A 25,768-nucleotide genomic window follows, 5' to 3' on the forward strand; every position below is an offset into this window, starting at 1 on the left:
TATGTATGTATATATACATATATATGTGTGTGTGTATGTATGTATGTATATATATACATATGCATATATGACATATTACACATATAAATTGCAAAACTCATCATTGAACACATACATGACTATAAAAAGAATGTGTCAGAAATGTTCATTTCTCACAAAAGAAAACAACTGCTTGATCACATGGGTTGATGGGGACATGACTGGGGATGTAGACTCTAAACGATCACTCTAGTACAAATATCAATAATATGGAAATAGGTCTTGATTAATGACAACTCTAAAATCCAGTGGGACTCCTTGTTGGCTACGGGAGGGGAGTGGGAGGAGGGAAGGGAGAGAACATGAATCATGCAGCCATGGCAAAATATTCATTATTAATTTATTTATTTATTAAAAATTTCAAATAAAAAAAGAAATGTTCAGTTCCAACACTATGCAACGTGGAAAGATAATTAATAGCCCATGTGTTACACTGATGCCCACAAAAGAAAAAGAACTAGAGCAGTGCTTTCCAAACTTTTTTGGCCTACTGCCCCCTTTCCAGAAAAAAATATTACTTAGCCCTCTGGAAATTAATTTTTTTAAACTTTAATAGCAATTAATAGGAAAGATAAATGCACCTGTGGCCATCACCGCTTTCCTGGATCACTGCAGCACCCACTAGGGGGCGGTAGCACCCACTTTGGGAATCACTGAACTAGAGGAAGGCCAGGGGGGAATGGTGTATGAGAAACATACCCAGGTTTGTAGTAGGTTCTCACCCCAAGTATGGGAGACTTAAACTCCATTCAATCCAGAAGTAAGAACAGAATTCTATTTGAAAAAGTGGTTTTTGGTGGTTATAATAATGTAACAGCTGGTGGAATAGTCTTGGGGGGGGCAATCAGGTAGCATTGAGAAACATGGATCCTTTCTGAGGAGGTGAGGAGGAGCAAGGATAATAATCATACAGGATTAGAAAGTAAGCTCTCAGTCTTTGTCTGGAAGAAATACCAACACCTATGAGATCATTGATCTTTCAAAGAATCAGGTATAAACAAATGACATCTTTGTTCTAAATTATTTTTAACCAAGTAGAAGCTTTGTGAACTGGAAGGTAATCATAATTAATGATAAGAGTTACCTCAAAGCTAGATTCATTTTCTTTAATGAAATACACTAAGCCTTCAAGATTATGGGTCCCAGTGATACTCCATTATTTCCCAGTGTCACAAAGAAGGACAAAATATATAATACAAGAAAAAGCCATCAGACTACTCAAGGAGAAAAGGGACCTAACTGCCAAAGACTTGAGAGACTTTCTCATGCTTGCTTCAGGGAAAGCTTTCTATTTTCTGTATAATTGTTATCTTCACTTAAGCACCAATTTAAGGGGTATCCTACTCCTCTGTTCAAACACCCACAGGACACCTGAGGAAAAGATTCACGTTTAACTTATAGAGCTGAAGAATCACTTTCCAATCTGTCACACCCAAGCCTGAAATAGCAATCCAGAGCAAACGATAGTCTGTGGTCCTTGTGTTGTTATACTTTGATCTCAGGATAGTCATCTTGTCTAGGGAGAATGGAAACGATGTGAGATTTAAAATCAGAGAATTTGTTTTCAATCCCAGCTCTGCTATTATCTATACGACCTTGGGAAGACCCTTCTCTGGACCTGTTTCTTCATCAGTAAAATGATTTGAGATTTAATGATCTTTAAGGTCTTTTCCAAATCTAAATTAATGATATATTAATGAAAACAGTGTTCTTTTCCTCACCACCACCCCCGCCTAAATCCTTTTTCCTCTCCTTTCTATGAATCAAATCTATCCTTCAAGTATCTGCTCCTTTATTCAGCCTTCCTAGGCCAAAGTTATCTTTTCTTTTTGTTTTCATAGCACTATTACTTTGTTCATTTAACAAGGAATCTTATTCTATTTTGCCACATCTTTTGCTGAAATTTAACTCCTGTGTTGTTATCTAACTTTTCACTTGCCTCCATCTCATTTCACCAAGTAGAATTCAAGCTCCTGAAGGGCCTCAATCACCAGGATTAACACTGTCCATACCAGGCTACACAATAGGCTAGCACTGTGAGTACCAGTACCAGTGTTTCAGACACCTGATTGATCAAGAGCTGAGTGCATGCCCCATCTTACACTCCAGCATCTTGAGAAAGCGATTAGAATTGTGTAGCCATTTAGTCTAAGATCATGGATCCAATTTCCAGGTATTTGCTAACCCAAATACCTTGGTTGAATACCTTGTTCCCTCCAATCATTCCTTCCTGACATTGAGAGTCCAGAATACCTTTTCCCTCCTAGGTCTCCTTGTCTTCTCATCTGCATTGAGTTCAACATTATCTTCCTTATTCCCTTTCCTTCTCTACCATCGCCTTGTGTGGGACTCTCTGGGACAATCCTTCTGTCATTAAAAATCTCCCCTTAATCTTGGATCTCTTCTTTTCATACTCCTTTTTATCATCTCATGTTTATGGAAACCTGGCTCTCTCTCTCTCTCTTTTAAACACTAATATCTTTATATATCCTTCTATATTAATATTTCTATTTGTTACAGGGCTAGGCAATGGGGGTTAAGTGACTTGCGCAGGGTCACACAACTAGGAAGTGTCTGAGGACAGATTTGGACCTAGGACCTTCTTTCTCTAGGCCTGGCTCTCAATCCAATGAGCCATTCAGCTGCCCCCTGGTTCTCTCTTGAGACACCATATCCCTGATCACTTGAGAAGACCTCCTTCTCTCATGCTCTTCTGACACACTGAAAGATGAAGAGAAGTCATAACATTCAAAATTCCTCACTGTCATTTCCAAATATTTTTGTTTGTGACCATCATTCTGCATCTCCATCCTTATGATCAGTTGGTCCAGTTCTTTTTGCTACCATCTATCGCCTTCAAAAGTTCTCTTTTTCCTAATCTAAGACATTCTTTATCTGGAACATCTATTTCTTATCTATACCACCTCATGCCTTCATTCTTGGAGACAACAATATACACATACATATGTATCTTTTCAAGAAATCTGTCCTCCCAATTTTTGAACATTTTCAACTTCCATGACCAACATTATCATTCTACCTTAGCCACCCAGAAGGATTTTACTCTCACTCACAACTACAATGACCTCCGTGATCTTAAACACCAAAATAATGCTTTCCTCTCTGATAATAATCATCTATCCTCCTATCGCTCCCTCTATATTACTCTAATATGTATGCTTCGTCCTTTCTGTGAATCTATCCAATCCTAGCTCTCCTAGTCTATTATTCCTATTACTACTATTATCCTCCATCTTGAATCTCTTGCTGCCTTGCTCTATTGCTGTTCACACTCCAGTATTCTCAGACTTCGATTACACCAATCATTTATCTTCTCTACTCCTCTTCCCATTCTTTCACTAGAGAAGGTAATGCCATCCGGCTGACTAAAAGCACTATAAATTCTTGTTTTCTAATTGTCACTTTGCCCACACTACTTAATCATTTGACTTTCTATTGTATACCTTTCAGTTGCTTTTCTAAAATTGCTTCTTTTTCTTCAATTTCTCTACTTAAATCCCACCTCTGTTCCCTGAACACAACTTTATCTTCTGCTTTACAGCAAAAAATCGAAGCCATTATTTTTTAAGAAATTCCTTAATGTCTTAAATAATGTCTACTTCATACCTCAAAATTTTCATGCACTTCTCCTTTAGGTCAGTTTAAGAAAGAAGTAACTCTTCCCTTTTCAATTCCTATAAGAGCTGGTCTCTTTCAAATATCCCTTTTTTATCTGCAGTTGAAATATATTCTGAAACACTGGGCTTCGAGTCAGGAAGATTCATCTTCAGGTGTTCAAATCTGGCCTCAGACCTTGTTACTTAATCCCATATACCTCGGTTTCTGCATCTATAAAGTGAGCTGAAGAAGGAAATGCAGGCCATTCCAGAATCTTTGCCAAGAAAACCCCCAAATGGGGTTACAAAGTCAGAAACAACTAAAAACACCTCAGCATCTTTAATTTTCCCTACCTATTGGCTCCTTTCCTTCCCAGTCTTCTTAAAAACTAAAAACAAAAATTTCCACTCGATCCTGGAAAACTTTTGAAGCATCATTGTCTTATATCTTTTCATTTTTGCAGCAAACTCCTAGAAAAAATCAGCCACCTGATGGGGATATTATTGGGGATGTAGACACTAAATGATAACTCTAGTCCAACTATCAATAATATAGAATTAGGTCTTGATCAAATGATACACATAAAACCCAGGGGAATTGTGGGGGAGAGGGAAAAAACATGAAATATGTAACTAGGGGAAAATATTCAAAATATAGATTTAAAAATAAAAAATGTCAGCCACACTCATTCCTTCTACTTTGTGATCACTTGTTCACTCCTTAACATATAGCCCCTCTACTAACATAGCTCTAATATCTCCAATAATTTCAGTTGCTAAATCTTATAGCAATTTTTTTCAGATTTCATCTTCTCCAAGTGATTGGCAACTTTTGAGTGACATCAGTTACCTTACTTTAAATTTTCTATTCTCTTTCCTTATATACATTTGCTATATTATCATTCTCTCCACATATATCTGAACACTCTCATGTTGAATCTTCATTCATTGCTCTCTGTTCTTCTATTGGTGAAATCATTGGTTCTCATAGGTTCTTATTACCACTTTTTATAGATGATTCCACAATTTTATCTGCCAAGCCATTATTGCTCTTGTGCCTTAGAATCAATACTTAGTATCAATTCTAAGACAGAAGATAAGAATTTTAAAAAAACCTGGCCACCACTCTATCACTCTATTCAGTGATGCCCTCATCACTTCTTGCCTGGACTATTGCACTAGCCTCATCATTCATCTTCCCTCCCCAAGCCTTACCCTTTTCCTCTCCACACAATTGCTAACATGATTTCTTCTTCTCTTTCTCTTCCTCCTCCTCCTCCTCTTCCTCCTTCTTCTTTAATAAACACTTACCTTCCATCTTGGAGTTAATATTGTGTATTGGCTCCAATGCAGATGAGCAGTAAGGGCTAGGTAATGGGGGTCAAGTGACTTGCCCAGGGTCACACAGCTGGGGAGTGTCTGAGGCCGGCTTTGAACCCAGGACCTCCTGTCTCTATGCCTGGCTCTCAATCCACTGAGCTACCCAGCTGCCCCTTATTCTATGTTCTTCTGCTACTCAGTAAATTTCAATGGTTCAAAATTATTTTTGAAATTAAATATGAACTCTGTTTTTTTAAAGTCCTTTATAGCATGGCTCCAGACAAACTTTTCACCCCATTGTACATTCTCCTTTGCCCACACTTTGGTCTCACCAGTCTGGCCTTAGTAATGTTCCTCACGCAGAATTTCCTTTCCCAAAACCAGGTTTTTGCAATAGCTATCTCGGATGACTCCAACCTATTGCCTCTTTACTTCTTCTCAACCTCATACCTAAGAATCCTTTGTTTTCTTTAAACTCAAATCCAATGCCACTTTGTATCTGAAGTCTTTCTCAACCTAGTCAGCTAGAAGTGCTTTCCTCTTCTAAATTACTCAGTATTTACTATATATTTATCTTCTACATAATTATATATGTACAAGGGAAGCTAGGTAGTACAGTGGATAATTCACCAGGTATAGAGTCAGGAAGACTCATTTTCCTGAGTTCAGATCTGGTCTGATACTTACTAGCTATGTGACCCTGAACCCTCTTTCCCTCAGTTTCCTTATGTATAAAATGAGATAAAAAAAGGAAATAGCAAACCTACCTAGCATCTTTGGCAAGAAAACCCCAGATGGGCCACAAAGAGTCAGATGTGACTCAAGAACAACTGAACAACAACAACATAAAGGTATATGTTGTTTTTTCCCATTAAAAATATGCTCTTTTCAGGTAAGAACTTCTGTATTTTTTTGCCTTTGAATCCCTAGCACCCAGAATAATGCTTGGTATACGGTAGATACTTTTTAATGCTGATTGATTAATTGGTTCATATCCTTCAAATTCTTTGGACATAACAGATTTTCAAATTTCGGTTAGATACATTTATAAATCATTGTTTACACTGATCAAATATAAAGTGATTCAAGATTAAATTCTGCCTTTTCCCCATCATGATTCTCCTTACTGAATGACATATGAATGAGTTCTCAAATGCTTTGAGTTCTGTATTTTAATATGAAGTCATCTCCCACAGTTGGTTGATACCGTAGATAAAATGTTAGCTTGAAATCAGGAAGATCTGAGTTCAGATCTAATCTCAGATACTCCTTAGCTGTGTTATTCCAATCAAGTCATTTAACTACTATCTGCCTTGGTTTCCTCAACTGTATGATGAGTATTATAATAAAAGCATCTATAGCTCATGGTTGTTCCACGGATCAAATGAGATCATGTTTGTAAAGTACTTAGCACATAGTAGTGCCTGACTCATAGTAGGTTCTTCATAAGTATTTAATTCCTTTCCTTCCTGTCATAAGGACATAGGGAAATGATAGGAACCCTTTCTGAACCCAGTGACACATGCCAAACAACTAGCTCTTAGATACTGGCAGTGATGGCTTTTCAACTATACTATAAGTTCCTTGAGGAAAGTGTCTTAATATAGTACCTAGCACAAAATGGGTAATTAATCAAAACTTGTTGAAGGAATGAATGAACGAATAGAAATAAAGGAGAAACAAATATCACTAATAATCATCCAAATACTATTATGTTACATAATTTTAGAAAAAATGGGAAAAGACTTGAAAGAAAGGTCCCAAGCTGATAGTTCAAATTCAGACCAATATAAATTACAAGAATGCTAGAAGGCAGCATGGATTTCTGCTCAAAGGACTCTTGTTTATTAGTATAGTATCATCCTGCTCTATTTACTTTCCCCATTCTGATCTAGAAAATGACATAATTGGAGACCACCAAGAAATCTCCCCTGGCATACCACTACCATCAAAATCCTACTCCTGGATCTCATCATGACTAGGAGGGGACCCTGGGTTAGCAAAGACTACGCAATCAAAAAATGGTCTGAAGTTCTACCCACTTGGTAAGGTGTTGAGTCTAGCGATGCATCTAATGTCTGTTGTCTCAGTTCACAAAATCTTTCTTAAATACCAGCTTCTCTGCTAAGGGACACAAAGGAAATGCAAAAGATTCAGAAGTTCACATCTTAATGGGAGGGGCGGGGGGAGACAGCTAGCTACATAAATATATACAGAGGAAATGGAAAGTTATCTTAGCTGGGGGAGGTAGACAGTGAGGAGGGGACAGGAAAGACCTCCTGCAGAGGGTAAGCTTTGACAGAAGCCAGGAGATAGAGGTAAGGAGGGAGAGCATTGTTTGACAATCAGATTAGCTCAGTCCAAAAAGTTTCATTTCCAGGTTGGTCACAAAGTAGTTCTTAATATATATGTGGCCTTCGGCAAGTCACTTAATCACTTAAGCTCTTTGAGTCCCAATTTCCTCATTTTTTAAATGGAGTTTTAGGGATATGAGACCTCACAGGTCACTTAAGCCTATGATCCCATGATGCAGGAATGCCAAGCACTGATGGAGAGTCTATGAAAAACCCTACAAGCAGAAGATAAGAATGCCTGAGTTTAGGCAATGGCAAATTAGTTGGTTTGTCCTGAACCTAGGGTAGGAGGAGGGCAATAACTTGTAAAATCAATCTAGAAAGAGAGGCTTGAACCAAACTGGGAAAGGCTTTCAACACCAACTTGAGCAGTTCCTAGAGACAAAAGGAAGGCAAAAGGAAAGGAATAGCAAAAAGAAATTAGCTTTTAGGAAAATCATTCAAGTCAGCCTGCCAACAAAGGCAAGAAAATCAGTAGGGGATATAGCCAGAAATAGAATTCAAACACCTAAGGCCAAATCTCCTAACCTTTTCTCTGTATCACACTCCCTGTCCAATTCTGATTGGTGAGACATAACATATCATATATAATACCTCACTCAGTGTTTGGAACCACACCTAATGTGACCTTTGCCCCTGAAATTATTTTTCCCCTTATTTAACCACAAGCCCCATTGATTGATCATATAAAATTTGTTAAGTATATAAAATAATCAATTTAAGAAGAGATTCTATACAGAGAAAGAACTGTGGGAGAAGAAACACAGAAAAAAAACAATTACTTGATCACATGGGTCGGTGGAGATATGATTGTAGACTCTAAACGATCACCCTAATGCAAATATTAATAATATGGAAACAGGTCTTGATCAATGGCACATGTAAAACCCAGTGGAATTGTTCATCGGCTCCAGAAGGGGGGTGGGAGGAGGGGAGGGAAAGAACATGAATCACATAACCATGGAAAAATATTCTAAATTAATTAATTGAATAAAATTTTTCAAATTAAAAAAGGAAGCGATTCTATCCTTATCAATCCTTACCTATAATGATTATGGGTACTCTATAATATTTCAATTAAAGTTAAATATGCTCAATAGAAAATCAAAATTGTTTTTAAACTTTGTGAAAATTTTTTCATGAAAACTTGTCTTTTTTCTTTGAAAACTTAAAGATTTATTCATTGCCTTTTATTTGTGTGGTCCTTTTCTTCATGATTATAATATGCATATATTTGTGTATATGTGTGCACAATCTTATTTGAGTCTTATAATAAACCTGTATAGGAAGTAGAGCAAATATTTGTATCCCTATTTTTATAAGTAAGGAAATTAAGTCTCTCAGAGTTTGATTAAGTTAACATAATTGGCAGAGCTGAGTCTCAACTCCAAATATTTTGCTTTGAAGTTCAATGGGCTGAACTCTGTCAAACTCTCTTTCATTCTATTTAATGATCATTAACAATCAATTCCAACCGAAGGGAAAATGGCACATAGGTAGCTCAATGGATGAGAGCCTGCCTAGAAATGGGAGGTCCTGGGTTCAAATCTAGCCTTAGACAATTCTTAGCTGTGTGACCCTGAGCAAGTCACTTTATCCAAGTTGCCTAACCCTGACTACTCTCATGCTTATCGATTCCAAGATGGAAAGTAATGGTTAAAAAAAAGAAATAGCTATGAAGCCTGAGGTTTTAATTCTAAAAAATTCAATTCTAAAAAAGGTTTAGAGTGGGTAAGTAGCAGAAAATCATGAAGAAAATATCATAAGATACTTATTAAATATTTCTCAATATTTCTTAAGAGAGAAATTCAAGATTCCAAAGGTAAATCTAGCCCATCAAAATACTTCCTTTGCTCTGTTTCTCTATCTCTGTATATCCACCCATCCACCCATTTTTTTGGATCCATCCATCCACTTATCTATCAGTCTATCTATAAATCTATCCATCTATCCATCTATCTGTCTGTCTGTCTTTCCATCTGTCTGTCTTTCTATCTATTCTGCTATCCATCTGTCTATCTCACAAGAAGCAGGTGCAAGAGAGATGCTGTGTCTTCTTTGTTTTGATCTTCCAGAGAATGTTGGATAATGGGTTTAGGAACTTGATACTGATCTTTCCTCGAAAGAACAAGAGCAGACTCTGATTCATTTATCCTTCCCAAGCATATGTCAGAATTCTGGCCATAACCTTACTGCTATACAATAATCACTTCATTATTTTCTTAGGAGACGGTGTTGCATGCATGCAGTGAAATACCCTTGTTTTTGTAGGGGAGAAACATTACTTTTTAAGGGTGAGAGTTTTTCTGTAGCTAACAAAAGCTGGAGGGCCTTCCTTCTGTCGTCCCCTTCGTGGAGAGATTAATCGGATTTAGTGAATCCTGAAAAACATGCTTCTATTCTTATTAGCTTTCCTTAGTAAGTGTCCTAGATTGATGAATCTGAACAGTAGCAATTTGTTACACAGCAGTCCTCTGAAACTCAAAAGATGAGGTCTATCTGATCCTTATCAAAACAGACCTGTTCATTTGCTGTCCCAAGAGAAAGTGTTTGTGTTGATATTTGCTGAGCAGAATGGGACTGGGTGGGAGGGAGGGAAAATAAGTTTAAATCAGGCTAGGTGGGTAGAGCAGAATGATCAATGGACAAATAGAGAAATAATGTCATTTGGTAAGGAATGTCCTAAATAGTCAACGGTATTACTTATATTTTATTGAAGAAAAAAAAAAAGATGGCTGGCTCCATTTGGGTGGTTTCAAAATCTGGTATCTCTAATTGCAGAAGTGTGATCATACTTGTTCTGTTTGAAAGGTTTTTCCTATGTGTTCCAAAGGTTCTTGACTTTGACATGTCTGGCATTTCCTTTATCTTTTGAACCCAGTATCATACCTACAAGTAAGTAAGGCAAAAGTTGGACAGAAGGCAAGGTCTAGCTGTCTTTTTGAAGTCTGGTTCTTCTAGTCTTTATAAAAAAAGCTTTACAATAATTGACCAATGAATCAATCTCCACTCTGTCTTAACTATCTAGTACCAACAAATACAAACATATGACATTTGTGCCACGCTAAGTAGGGTGGTGTTTAAAGAGGCCGAACCAGGTTCTATTTTTCAGAGCTCCTGAAAAAGCCTCTTAACATGGGGCTCTAAAACACTAGTTTAAAGAAATGGTTTTATAAATGAAGTTTTAAATTTAAAAAGAAACTCATGGAGGTGATGTTATTTATTATTCAAAAGCTTCTGCTTCGTATGTGACTAAATCAGACAATGGGCAATCAGAAACATCTGTTTCTTTTCCAAGTGAATCTTAGGATGTTTCCAGTGTCCTTGTTTCTGCAGGATACACCAGATTGAATAATGAAATGTTAATGGGGACCCAATAGGGGTACAAGTAACTTGAAATTATTAGTAAGGAAATATGAGAAGACATCTCAGGCCTTTGCAGAGGTAAGGGTCCACAGGTGTAGAACATTGCATATAAACTAAGATTTTTAAATTTCTTTCATCAGTTTTGCTGATTTTATCTCCTCTTTTTTTTTCCTTTAAAAAATCTTTGTCATAAGAGATAACACTCTGGGAAGGGAGAAGGAGGGATATTGGGGAAAATTCTAGATTCTGTAAAATTGAAAAGATAGTAATGAAATTTATTTTTAAAGGCCACTAGAAAGGAGAAAAAATTTTTTAAAAATGATTAGAGGTTATTTCGCCCTAAAATATCTTTGAACGAAATCATCAGACAATGCTTAGCGTGCTTGCACGTTTTGAATAAAATGCATATAATAATTCAAGTGATCATTTCTTATCGTGGTTGTTGTTATTGTTTTAATGAAATAAATGCCAAGTACATGGTTCTGAGAAATGTCAGCCCATGCGTGGCAGCTGCTCTCCTTGCTGCCGAGGGAGGGGATAGATGCGCCAAACCCCACAGCGCTCTGCAGAGTCACTAGTGAGAAAACAACAAAGACCTCTCCGTGCAACTAACACAGATGTGCCCAAAGCCAAGCTGTCAGAAAGAGTTAAGATGACAGCTACTCACAGTTCATTATTTCCTTCTCACAGGTCACTGGGTGACAAGCTGGGTCAGTGTGCTTTGTCGGCTTCTCCAGTCCTTCCCCCAGCCCTCAATTCAATTTAAATAAAGGTAAGCTGCTCAATTTGATAAACTAATGTAAACAAACACATTCCCTACACTCTCTGAGGCTGGAGCATGGCATTTATTTATGGTACCTGGGCTGGGCACCACTGATAGCTACTTAGACACTTCTTTCACCCAGGCCCCAAGAAAATTGACTTCAGCTTACCTAACTGATTTAGGGAACAAATTCATTTTGTCAGGAAGGAGCTTAAGACTCAGTGAAATATAATTTGTCATTAAGTCAAGGCTTTTGATATTAGAGAGAATTGTTCATTTATTGGGAGAGAGTGAAAGGATGGAGAGAAAGTTTTTCTCCCTGTAAAAATTAAACAAAAATGGACTATTTCACAAATTTTTTTAGACATAAATCAATAGCCAATTTTTGGAGATGTGCCTGATCTGTTGCTGGTTTTAGTACGTATGACTGTTGTTGTTTTCTTAAGCTGATCAACGTAGACTTAATGAGAAACTATTACATTGTGAAACATAAAGAATTCCATCTGATTTTAGGTTGTGGCCCCTCCTTTGACCTTTTATTATGAATTTAGCTCAGTGCCTGGCACAGGGTAGATGCATAATAAATGCTTTTTCGCTTGACTTAGGAAAGAAGACAACAATAACTGCTGCTTTGATATATATATATATATATATATATATATATATATATATATATATATATATATAAATGAATACTTTTACAGGAGGTAAAGGGCCTAGATTCATTAAGAAAAGCTCATCGTGACATCCAAAGATTTTTCTTAAGTTTTGGTTCATCTTAGGGAAAAGCTGGTTCAAACCATTTTGAATTAGCAATTCTACATTGAACAAGAAACCAGCTGGTCCATGGTTTTGACACAAACTACCTTTGTTTCTACAGCTTCAAAGCAAGAATGCTTTGCAAAAGGCAAATCCCTTCAAATGGCTTCTTCCCTGAATGTTTCATGCCTCCTTTTCCAATATGAGAGTTCTGAACGGGGTTTTAAAGCCCCTAGAAACACATTCCACTCAGAAAGAAGAGCCACTATCTTGACAAAAGCTGCCATTAGGGATGGTGGAACCCAAATGCGGTTTCCCCTCTGCTTTCAAAAACCAACTCTCCTATCCTTGATTCAGATATACCCTTTATAATTTTATTGTTTTGGTTTCAAAAATTGATCACTTGTTTGTGGCTAGGAAATTTGTTGTAAGCCCTTTGTTCTCTGGTCTCTATCAAATAATATACATACACATATATGCATATATATATATATATATATACATATATATGTGTAGTTTGGGTTCCTTCCTTTGTTTCATATCTTTTTTTTAAAAACCCTTACCTTCCATCTTGGAGTCAATACTATGTATTGGCTCCAAGGCAGAAGAGTGGCAAGAGTAGGCAATGGGAGTCAAGTGACTTGCCCAGGGTCACAATGGGAAGTGTCTGAGGTCAGATTTGAACCTAGGACCTCCCATCTCTAGGCCTGGCTCTCAATCCACTGAGCTACCCAGCTGCCCCCTGTTTCATATTCTTTTTAAGTATCTTCCACAGTATCTTCTCATTTACTTTTAGCTCAATTTTTGAAGAACCGTCCTATTTTTCCTTCCAACTTTATTACTAAAACAACTATCCAATCACCAACATCCCATATCATTCTCCTGTTCATCCTTGTAAGTTTCATTCTGTTTCATTAAAATCTTGAGCAAAAGGCACATTAGACAGATTAACTGTATAACTAAAACATCTCTATGAAATGCTACTAGCCCACAATCAGCCTGCTGCTGTCCTACTTCGAAGTATGTATTAGCTTAGCAAGATGTCATTGAGTTCAAAGCCTAGTAAACATGCAAAAAAGTGTGCCACTCCTCCTCTACCTTTGCCTTACAAAGTCCTTTAAGATGGGCAAGATGAGTATGCTTCAAGTACTTTTTTGCAGATAACCAGAGGGGTTTCTTTCATGCTTCGTAAATGTGACTCAGAAAATACCTGGAATTTGGTTTGTTTATTCTTAAAGAATAAACGTCAGGGTAGGACCTGGTATATTGTAGGTAAGAGATTAAATGACTATTACTTTTAGTTTAAAATAAAGACAGATGATAACGAAAAAGTGGGAAGTCTCCAAATGTGCTGTTTCTGCCTTCTGACACTACAGATGAACAATGAATTGCCTAGAAGTAAATCAGAGAAAGAGAACAGGCTGTCTTGTATTTGCATAGTGCTTTGAAGCTGATCCCCACAACAAAAGCTCATTTATTTGATACAGATATTCTCCCAGCTATGTTATATGGTTGCAAATTTCAAAACACTGTATTCTCTGAGGAATCTGAGTAAAGGGTCACGGAAAGACAAGTGGTAGCTGCAGAAAGACTCAATGAAGCTCTAATGTAGAGAAGAACATCATTCAAGGTAAATGTAATATTTCCTGCCCCAGATCTTATTCATGTAGTAAGAGCTGGAAAACCTTAGTACTTCATCGGTACTAGATGTAAAAAGATCCAGTGATGAACAAGAGGACATTGAAAAGAATTACACAGAATGGCTAAGTGGAACAATGATTAGAGTACAGGCTTGGATTGAAGAAGACCTGAGTTCAAATCTGGCCTCAGACACTTTCAGATTATATGAACCTGAGCGAGTCACTTAACCTCTGTTTGTCTCAATTTCCTAATACATTAGATCAGGGGTTCCCAAACTTTTTTGGCCTACCACCCCCTTTCCAGAAAAAAAATTATTTAGCACCCCTGTAAATTAATTTGTTTTAATTTTAATAGCAATTAATAGGAAAGATAAAAGCACCTGTGGCAGTCACTGCCTCCCTGGATCGCTGCAGCACCCACCAGGGGGAGGTGGCGCCCACTTTGGGATTCACTGCTTTAGATGAATAGCGCCTACTTCACAAGTTTATTGTGAGGATCCAATGAGTAATAGTGATTAAAAAAGTACTTAGCACAGTGCCTAACATATAAGTGCTATATAAATGCTAGTTAAAAAATAATAACATTTATTAAAATTAAAATAGAAATAAAAAATTAAATTTAAATTTAAACTAAATTAAAATAGAAAAGCATTATTATCAGTACAAATAGAGGGAATCTCCACATCATTTAAAACCACAGATTCCAGTAAAACATGGAAGTATATATTCACTCTTCACTGCACAAAATCATTTGTGCTAATGAAAAAAAAAAAAAACAAGAGTGGAAGACATTCAGCACATTGGAAATATGTATGCTGAATAAAATGATCTAGAATCTCCTTGAATACGGAAAGTTTGTATTTTGCACCAGCATAAAGAGTCTTCCCACCCCATTTGTGTGCTCATGGATGTAATGAAAAATTTAAGTATATTCCTAATGCAACATCATGGACCTAGGTTAGGCATTATAGAAAATTATAAAAATAAGTCCTTGTGTTATGACTTTACTATATTTATTTATGTATTTAGATTATTGTAATATTTTATATTATATATCATTATATATTATACATATAAAATAATATTATTATAAATAAATATGTTCATTTAGTATATATTTACTATACTATATTTAAACTGGGTTTCAAATGCATATTACACTGGAAGGGGAGTCAGGAGGTCTGGATTCTAGTCCCAGCTTTATCACAAACTAACCTTGGGACCATTGGACAGGCCATTATTATATCTCTTTGTACATCAGCTGCCTTATCTGTCCATCAAACAAAGGTCTGGGAATTGACTGTTCTCTAAGGTCCCTTGAAGCAATCAATTTCCATGATAATATAATCCTCATACAAGCCTTGACATGAAGAATCACTTGTTTGAAAATTCTGAGAAATACATGAAATAGTTCAAGTTTTTGGCTTTTAAATCTATTCCATGAAAAGTTATCAATATTATCTTAGAGTAGGATTCAAGGGATCATTTCATTTTTCCCTGTGAAAGACAATCAAAAATATTCATTCACATGTTTCTACTTAAATGGGTCATTCTTCATGTACTTAACCTAGATCCATTAAAAAATATCCTATGAGAGAATCATATTCTTTAGATTGTAAGGGACCTTTTCATTCACTCTGGTTTTGTGAGTGTGGAAAAATCAGTCCTCCTTTCTCTGCTTCAATATTTAGTGTTTTGCCAAATAAGATGAAAGGCAGTAACTAAATAAATGGTCCCTCAAGTATCTTCTGGCTCTGGAGTTCTAGGTGTCCTTGCTTCTAGGACTGTATGCAAGAGCCCCATCTGAGCGCTCTCTTTTTAGTTCAGTAGCACCAAAGTCAGGCAAGTAATCAGCAAATATGAACAGCTAGGGGTGAAGCAAAAATAAAGAAAATTTACTTAGGAATCAGTGGAGTTAAAAAGTATAATTGAGGTTTTACTTACAGATAATGAATTTGGTCTTCTGAGTTGGGCTTTTGTAACTGAAGAAAAATGTTATGGCTTTGTGACAGTGGCATGGTAGCTGACAAGAAATACCAAGTGTATAGGCATAAAAATACCTTTGTAGAGAGCAAAGAAGGAACCAATCTACTGCTAATAATGAATATCGTTAGATATATAATTCCTTGTCTCTGCGACCCTGCTAACAAACTGAACAACCAGCTTGATCAGCTTGGGAATGGAGCATGGACAAATTTAGACACCAAGAAAGACTTTGGCATTGGGTCAGATTCTAGTAATCTCTACTGTGTTTGGTTTAGTCATTTTCCATCTGACTCCATGACCCTCTTTTGGGATTTTCTTGGCAAAGATTATGCAGTGGTTTGCCATTTCCCTCTCCAGCTCATTTTATAGCTGGAAGAAACAGGGTAAAGTGACTTATTCAGGGTCATACAGCTAGTAAGTATCTGAGGCTAGCTTTGAACTCCAGTCTTCCCTAGCTGCCCCAGTGATCTGTAAAGCATTCTGTATTTTTTTTAAATGAGAGCATTCAATATACTAATGGAATTTGACAATTCCATTAATTTACACAAATTGGAGGAAGGAACAACCAGGAGTTTAGATAATTTGCAATCTGGACTAGTAGAAGGAATCCTCACATTGAAATATCAGATACATTGACTTAGTAAAATGAACAATGGTTGTGCTTACTTTCATATTAGTACTTTATTTTTAGAGTTATATAGCATTTAGGTAGTGCTTTATACCAAGTATCTTAATTTATCCTATTCAACAACAATAGGAAGTAGGCATTGTTGTTATCCTCATTTTACGGATGAGAGAACTAAAGCAGACAGAGGTAAAGTGACTTTCCCAGGGTCAAACAACTAGTAAATATCTGAAGGAGGAACTGAACTAAATAAGGTCTTTCTGACTCTAGATTCAGTACTTTATCCACTGTGCCATCAAGTATGTTGTGGCTTGCAAAATGTTCTCCCACTAGCAACCTTGTGTGTAAGCATCATTATCATTCTTTTGTTGATGAGGAAACTGCCATTAAGAAAGACTAAGTATTTTGCCCAGCGGTATATGGTTCATACATGAAAGAGTTAAAACTTGAACCTCTCTTCCCTAATCCATTGTTCTCATCTAGTAATGAATGGAATATTCTCAAGTACCAAAATACATGATAAAGAGAATAAGATAAGAGAATACAAATCCATAAAAAGAATAAGCCACTTTCACCATCAGAGAGAATTTTCTCTACCAAGTAGAAACCTGGGCATGAATGTTTACTTGGAGAGGAAGAGAAGCCTTCTACCAGCTAAATTACTGCTAAATTCCTTCATTTAAATATTACTGTCTATAGCATACTTGCTTAAAATGGCAATTCTCCAATAATGTGGATCATATGGAACTTTGAGTATATTAGTATTTCTAAAACTACATTTATGTTTAAATTTCCATGAGCAAAATTACTATGTAATAATTTGGGATTAATTCAAATCATCAAAAAATATCTTTGCCATCAGATTAAGAGAGGTCAGGAAGATACCTTCAGTTCTGAAATCATCCAACATGAACCCATTCAGCACTGAAATCAGTCAATGAACAAAAGTTTAGACATTAATTATTGAGTTTCGATCAAGTATGCATTTAAATTGTATCTGTCAAATCACCGGCAATTCTCCCCCATCCCCACCTTGGTGGCAAAAATAATGTCACTGATGTTAAGAGTTCTATTTCTTAGGATTGCGCATGGATCATTTACCCTAAACCTTCAAGGCCATGCTCTTTGTAGATCGGTTCTTGAACTGACACTTTATATTGAAGGCCTTTTAGCTCATTAGTAAGTCACCCCTTTCCAATGTCCTCCCCCTAAAATCTGTCTATTCTGAAGAGCAAGCAAGTTACCAGCATTAAAGCAGCCTGAACATTCTCACCTCCCCTCTGCCAATGTAGAGTCAAAGACGAGTATCCAAATCGGTTCATATAAATGTCACCTCTTTCATTAATGTTGATCAAAAATCTATTTTGCTTGAAAGCCAGGGGGGCTTTTGAGATATTTCAATAATCTTCAAGAAACCAATCTTACATGAAACTGAAGGAAAACATCTAATGTCATTGAACAATAAATATCAGCTCTGTCACCATCCTACCTTTGAGCTGAGGCCTTAGGATATTTCTCATCCAGTTTCCTCACCAATGCCACCGTCAGCTTAGCAGCCCTCCCCCGCAGCAGACCTTCTGGCATTCAGTGGACATCTAAAGGATTGGGGGATGGCTGTAGATTTGGGGGTGCTGGAGCTTTTATGTTGAATCTAAAAAGCAAAGTCCAGATACACTTGACATCAAGTATGCCTATTTTTTCCCAAGAGGTAACAGCTGAAAATTGTGCCACCCTCTCCAATACTCAAGAGCTAAATTACACTTTGAAAATCTTGCAATAAGTTCTTCATTCTGATGTTTTTTGTATATTTATATATACAAAATTATATATACAAAATAAATACAATATATATTGTATATGTAAATATACAAAAAAACATCAGAATGAAGAATATATATATATATATATATACATCAAATGTAGTCGTCCTATGAATGAGCTAGGAAATACTTCCTCTATTTATTAAAATAATCCATTTAAACATATTTCTGTAAGGAATATAACTTTGAATCAGGGATTATTAAACTTTTATGTGTCAAGGTTCCTTTAGTAGTCTAGTGAAAATGATTGGTCGTGGTGTAAACTTTTAGTGCCTGCTACTGGAAATGTCTGAGGCTGGTGATTGACTTGAATTCATGAGTTCTGAGCTGCAGTTGGGCTAAAGTCAATGGGGAATGGGGGACCACCCAGCTGGTTAAGGAGGAGCAAACCATCCTAGGTCAGAAACAGAGGAGGTCAAGGTTTTCAGGTCAGTTATCAGCGGGATCAGGCCCATAAGTGGTCATTGTACTTATAGCCTAGATGAGTCAGGGAGACCTGGGAGAGATGGAGGGAGGGAGACAGAGAAAGACAAAAAGACAAAACATAGAAACACAAAAACTGAAAGATATATAGAGACAGAGAAGAGAGAGAAAAGGAGGGAGAGGAAGGGAAAGAAATGAGGGAGGGAAGGAGGGAATGAAGGACAGAAAGAAGGGAAAGAGAAAAGGAAGGAAAAGTGAAGGGGAGGGAAGATGAGAGAAAGTAAAGGAAGCAGGAAAAAGAACAGGAGAGAAAGTGAATGAAAGAAAAAGAACAAAAGAAAATCCCAGTGTTTTTAAATGCATGATATATGTAGGATTATAAAAAACAATTTATAGTGTGAACTAGTTATAAAAATACTGAAATGGCAGATTTACAGACCTTAGGTTAAGAATCTCTGCTCTAAACTATGAACATCAAAATGGGAATATATGCCCACTTACTTGGGGTGGAGGGGTGGACCAACCTGGTTACTTTCCTCTTTTCAAAATCCATCTTTTAGAAGACTATTTCTGACTTGCCTCTGGCTTACTACACTAACCTCTTCTGCTAAGCGGCTGACGCATCCCTGATGAGCTGTGGTCCAGGCCCCATGGTGAATGTGATGCTCTGTCTGGGTCACATCCTCCCTTTCATTTAGCTCCTCTAGGTAGGTCAGGAAAAACTCAGGGTAAGCCTGTAGGAAAGGACAAAAGATGCCAGTCTTTGCCAGCTGTGGCACCACACTCAGGAAAATGGGAATGATGGGAAGGGAAATTATTTAAGAGAGGAAATGCCACAAAATCTACTCTGCTACAATGTATTGTCATTTACAGGGCCAAATTAAGACTCTTACTTGCTTAACACAAATTTCAATAAAACAAAATGATATAATGTGCATAGAATGCTCTATAAGCCTGAAAGCCAAATATAAATGTTAGCTATCTTGACCAGATTGTTAATCATCTCTTTACTGATATATTCATAAATTAAAGCAGCAGCATCCACCAACTTATAATACTATCTAGCTCCCTAATTGTTTTGGGGTGTGTCTTGTTGCTCCACCTAGACTGTGAGCATCTCATGGCAGAAATATTGCTTCAACTTTGCTTGCATTGTACCCAGGCCATCCTTAGCAGAGCACTGTACACATAGAAGGTATTCAAAGAGAATAAAGATATTTCACTGTATTCCATTATTTTTTCATAATTTAAAATGAGCAGCTAAAATGAATAGTTTCTTCATTCTAAAAATCATATCAAGAAGTACATCATGATGTTGACAGGTAGTATGGGGCCAGACAATAGAAGGCTAGAAGTCAGGAAGACCTGAATGAAAAATCCCAGATCTGATATGTGGCCATGCCCGGTCCCTTGGTTCCTCTATGAGTCAGCTAACTATCTCCAACTACAATTTATAGAATGGTTGCAGTCCATGAATCAGTGCTGATTATTGGGACAGCTCTCAAAACCTGAAATGCTTATCAGTGTATCTAGACTGCCTTGGCTATCTGCTGTGCTTGTTGTAACTGAGATCTCTTTCTAGTACACTCTGAATAGAAATATATTTGTAGTTTTTCCACATTTTAGGATGCACAGAACACTTTCTTCACAAGAATGTTATTATGTAAATAATCTAAAATTATTTTCCTCGTTTTATCAGTGTTGAAAATGTGACTCAGAGAAGGCAGCCAACAATCATTTATGAAGTACCTATTATGTGCCAGACAGTGTGTTAAGTGCTTTACAAAGATTATCTCATTTGAACCTCACAATATCTCTGGGAGGCAGACACTGTTATTTTCCTCATTCATGGCTGTTGAAGCTGAGGCAAAGAGAGGTTAAGTGACTTGCCCAAAGACATACAGCTAGGAAGATCCTTGAGTTCAGATTTGAACTCAGTTCTTCCTGACTCCAGGCTCAGCATTCTGTCCACTGTACCACCTGGATGCTCCTAATGGACAATAAGAGCAACAGGGATTGTTTGCCAGATAATAAAAGTCTTTATGTCAATAATGAAGAGTTCTGATTCCCACTGGAACTATTTGAGGTCTTAAAGTAATAGGTGAATCATGTTGACACTGTGGCCTGTTTGGAATATAAATTAGGTGGCAATGATAATATTTTAGTGTCACGATGGATGAATCAAGTCAGAAAAATTCTAGAAGATTATATAGTACATTCTCAGGTGAGAGGAAGGGTCTGTATAAGCTGTTGTGGAAAACGTTCTAAGACTTGGTGGTTGATGGGTTGTGGAAGAAGGAGCTAAATCTGTGTTTTTAAAAAGGAGAAAATAGAGAGAATAAGAGTAAGAGTTAAGAGGCATACATGATACTGTCAAATGAGTATTGGATTTGGAGTCTGAGGACTTGGGCTCCAATTTGAGGTCTACTATTCACTGCCTGCATCACCTTCGACAAATCTCAGGGCCTCAGTTTCCTCATCTGAAAAGTGATCTTCAGATCTATGGTCATATAAAACTGAGAATGAACTATATAAGTAACAAAGCCATAGGAAAGGATGAGTTCTCCAGTATGGTGAGTTTTATGCAGTCTTACTATATTTCTTTCCCACTACCATCAAATATATATATACATATTTACAATAAGAAGAGTTTTTTGACATTATTATCCTAATGATGAGGAGGACAATAAAAGAAAATGCTGATTGGCGGGTTGAGAAAAAAGTGGCACTAATACATGTAGGTGTAGGCAATAAACAGTTAGCTGACAGCCAGGTTTTGGGGTTTTGTTTTTTTTAGTGGGGACTAATGATTTGTTAAACTATTTACAAGATTATATGCTAAAGGGCACTCTACTAATATGCACTGCTCCTAGTGTAGCAAAAAAGCCCAATTAGGGAATCCATTAATAAAGTCTGTGGTTATACTTCTATAGCCAACCGTAACAATGTGTTTGAACTAAAGTCTTCCATCATCATTATAGTCATTAGTGCTGGTCAGTAGATGATAATATGTTTGAACTCCACAGGTAACTTTGAATTTCACATGTTCATTATTGCTTTTCAAAGCAGACTCTGTCAATATGTTTTCATCGATTATGGTCTGTCTTGAGCTAAGAAATATTTATCCTGCATAATGGAACTATAAATAGAGTCCTAATTCATGCACTTTCTAATGGCCCTCTTCTGTACCAACATAGTCTCTACTTTACCTTTTACTGATATTTAAGTAGTAGAAGGAATACCGATTCTTTCATTTGACCAGGATTTCCAGCATTTCTGCTATGTTCTGATCATGGCATTAAGCACAGAAAGGGCATAAAGAGGAAAGCAAGATGCCTTAGTGCTTTCAAATATTTTACATTTTAGCAGGGAAAAAAGACTTAAATAATTATAATTCAAATTACCCTAACTTAAATTAATAACAAAATATAATAATAATAATAACATAGATGGTATAGAATTTTACATTAGGATGTTAAACTTCATGAATTAGGATTGTAGCCTAAGAAAATAAATAAGTATAAATCAAATCAGGGTTTGAAAAATTTATAAACATGGTACAAAGACCTTGAGAGTCCTGAGATACCAGATTTCATTGCCATAGATAGAAGTCTTCACAAAGGGGGTGATATTTGAGAGAGTCTTGAAGCCTAACTATATCATTAAGTCCATCCATCACAGTTTCTTTAGGTAAATGCAACTCAGGTTCTTACAATATTCCTCACATATCAAAATTTCCAACTTTTTAAATGTTTTTGTAGGTTACTAAGAGTCTCTTACAGTCTCCTGTGTCCACAAGCCTTCAAAAATTCTTGGTTCTTAGAGACAGTGAGGTGGCTCCGTAGATTGAAAACCAGGTCTGGAGATGGGGTGTCCTGGGTTCAAGTCTAACCTCAGACACTTCTTGGCTGTGTAATCCTGGGCAAGTCACTTAACCCCCATTGCCTAGCCCTTACCACTTTTTTTCCCCTTGGGACAAATACACAGATTCTAAGACGGAAAGTAAGGGTTTTAAAATAAAATAAAATAAAATGAAATAATAAAATAAAATAAAATAAAATGAGTTCATTCCCTAAGCAAATTAAATGTTATATTTTTATCTTTAGTGATTCTAAAAAAGTTTACCAAAAAGAAAAAAATCTGCCAGAAATCACCACATAAATCTTAAGAAGATTAAACAAACAAGATATTTGTAAAGAACGCTATGCCTGGCACATAGTAGGCATGATATAAATGCTTATTCCTGTCCCCTTTCTCCCGTTAAACGACAACAAAAGAAATAAAAATTCCAAAAATCTTTCTCTTTTTAATGGTGTTCATGGTTGGTAAAGTGATTCAAATTTTCTGCATTTATATTCTAGGTGTTCTCAGAGTAAAGTGGCCCACTAGCCTCTAGGTAATGTCATTTAATCTAGGTACTCCCAATAGGTACACACACACATACACACACACACACACACACACACACACACACATATACTTGTACACAAATATTTGGTACGTGTATTTGCATATATATATACATATACATATATGTATATATATATATACTCAAATAGAGTCATGTCTGATATTTCATGGCCCCATGGATCATACTGGAATGCTTTGTTTCCTTCTCCATGTCACTTTATAAATGAAGATTTGAACTCAGGAGCTCCTGACTACATGTCACTCTACCCACTTATCTGGCCCAACTCAAATGTATATGTATGCCTAAACAGCTATAATTATATCTCTATACATTCAGAGTAGAGAAACTATATGAAAGTATTGAAGGATTAAGGGGCAATTTAACTCTGGAGATAGAGGCTTACAGGGACTGGACCTCTTATTTCATTTGTACAGTTAACTTCCTGGATGAGGAAACTCTCTATCCATTCAAGTTAGGGCTTTTTTTTTACAATTTATGACATTGGAGAGCTGCCTAGAGCATTGCAAAACTGAGTGATTGCTCAGGGTTACAAAGTTAGCAGGTATCAGAGGCAAGAATCAAACTCGGGTCTTCTTAGTTCCAAGACAAGCTCTCTACTCATTATTTTGTGGGGAATCTCTGACCATAAAAATATAGAAAGATTGAATTAGACCATGATCACAAGTAGCAGTCATACAAACACACAAACAACAGACAAACAGATGGGCAGACAGACCAACAGACAAAAAGACAGACAGACGGACGGACGGAAGGAAGGAAGGAAGAAAGAAAGAAAGAAAGAAAGAAAGAAAGAAAGAAAGAAAGAAAGAAAGAAAGAAAGAAAGAAAGAAAGAAAGAAAAACTGATTGATAGATGAATGCATAGAGGGATGGAGGGATGATGGCTAGAGGTATGGATGGATGCATAGATAGATAGATAGATAGATAGATAGATAGATAGATAGATAGATAGATAGATAGATAATGAATAATATTTAGATAAAGATAAAAGAGATACCTAGTTAATATAATAGCTACCTGGTCAGCTACATAGTTAGACAGCCAGATAGTTTAATTTAGGTATTAGTTGAGCTTAAAATTTAGCTAGCGAATAGATTCTCTATCAGCTACCATTAATTATCAAAGTATTCTCCCTCTTATCCTTTACCAAATGGATACAGGTTCAGAACCCATCATTTTCATAAGTCTTTGATATGTGGGATTATAATGACATTTATCATAAAAATTTAAATATTCTCAACATTTCTATTCAAATGTAATAAATATTAAAATCAAGCTTTCCTAGGTTCCTAGCATAATTGCATTCAACTATCTGCAAATATCTGTTGAGGAGTTATGTTCATTAAACCTCATGAAATAAAGCATTATCTCATTTTAAATTTCTATAAATTCTAATAAATCAGGCTAGTATGTCATGCTGTATGGAAGTGAGAGTCAGATTTGGTCTCTGCCAAATATTAATTATTGACTAGGTTAAAGAATGTATATAAATTAATAGGAAAAACTATTTTGTTCAAGTGAGTTATTTTAATATCCCATTAAGCCTTAGGGAGAAATATAGTAGAACCCAGTCTTATAAAGTACAAATAAAATAAGGGAGAAATGGTGAAACTATTTTGTAATGTTGCAAATTAAAATATTTTTTGGGGAAAAATCTATCCAATTGATTTGGGCATTAGAGATATTTTATGCAAATAAGGAGGATAGACATATGAAATCTGAATTTTGGATGATTTACAAGAAGTTCATATCTTGGATTAAATGCAATCTTCGCCTTCAAACATTCTTTCCTTAGAATCACTGTTATTAAGTCTATAATAAAATATAATTCAACGCTATGGCTACCCTTAGAGGTACAGGAGGAGGACAATGTACTATAATTTATATACAAGGGAATATTTCTATATTTAACAAGATATAATTCTGAAGACTCAGATGACCAGAGGATGATAGATGAGAGTTTGAAGCAATCCAATATAGTATCATATACAATCTCTCATTTCTCTGGTGAAGAAAAAAAATTAATTTGCCCAAGTCTCAGAGCTAATAAAGGACAATGTCAAGATCTGAATCTATTTCTTCTGATTCCAAATTCATTGGATTTTCCTCTTATAAGCAGTAGTCAGTCAATATTGTCAATCAACATGTCTATCAATATGCTGTCAATCAGTAACCATTTATTAAGTGCCTACTATGTGTCAAGTACTATGCTAAATATTGAGAATACAAAAAAAAAAGAGATTTAAACACAGTCCCTGCCCTAAGGAGACAACATGCAAGTCTTTATGTACACACTCTTCCTTTCTTTGCACACATGAACATCTTAATTTTAGTTTTTGTTTGTTTGCCTTTTTTACTGTCAAGGAGATTGACTAAATAAGACACCTTAGATTTTCTATGCTGAAGAAAAGCTCAACATAAAGAGAAAATTAGTCAATTAGCATTTATTAAGTATAGTATCTGCTTTGTGCCAAGATCTGTGTAAAGGACTGGAGAGTAGGAGATTATGTATTGTAGTAGGGTTAAGAAGCTGAGTAGCCATTAGAATATACTTGGGGAAAATTCCTATTGATATTCAAAACTGGCCTTGAGGTAAGCAGGAAAGAACTGAAATGAGAAAAATTG

This window comes from Gracilinanus agilis, chromosome 6, assembly GCF_016433145.1.
Source record: "Gracilinanus agilis isolate LMUSP501 chromosome 6, AgileGrace, whole genome shotgun sequence".
NCBI lineage: Eukaryota > Metazoa > Chordata > Mammalia > Didelphimorphia > Didelphidae > Gracilinanus > Gracilinanus agilis.